This window comes from Bison bison, unplaced genomic scaffold (assembly GCF_000754665.1).
Source record: "Bison bison bison isolate TAMUID 2011002044 unplaced genomic scaffold, Bison_UMD1.0 scf7180017864376, whole genome shotgun sequence".
Classification (NCBI taxonomy): Eukaryota; Metazoa; Chordata; class Mammalia; order Artiodactyla; family Bovidae; genus Bison; species Bison bison.
In genome coordinates this window covers 15349768-15350070 of record NW_011494948.1, presented here as the reverse complement: position 1 = coordinate 15350070, position 303 = coordinate 15349768, and positions in this window count along the sequence as shown.

Sequence of the window (303 nt, the reverse complement as noted above, 5' to 3'; positions counted from 1 at the left end):
TGATGCTCTGAAAGTTCTGCACTCAATATGCCAGCAAATTTGGAAAACTCAGCAGTGGCCACAGGACTGGAAAAGGTCAGTTTTCATTCCAATCCCAAAGAAAGGCAATGCCAAACAATGCTCAAACTACCACACAGTTGCACTCATCTTATACGCCAATAAAGCAATGCTCAAAATTCTCCAAGCCAGGCCTCAACAGTACATGAACTGTGAACTTCCAGATGTTCAAGCTGGATTTAGAAAAGGCAAAGGAAGCAGAGACCAAATTGGCAACATCTGCTGGATCATCGAAAAAGCAAGAGC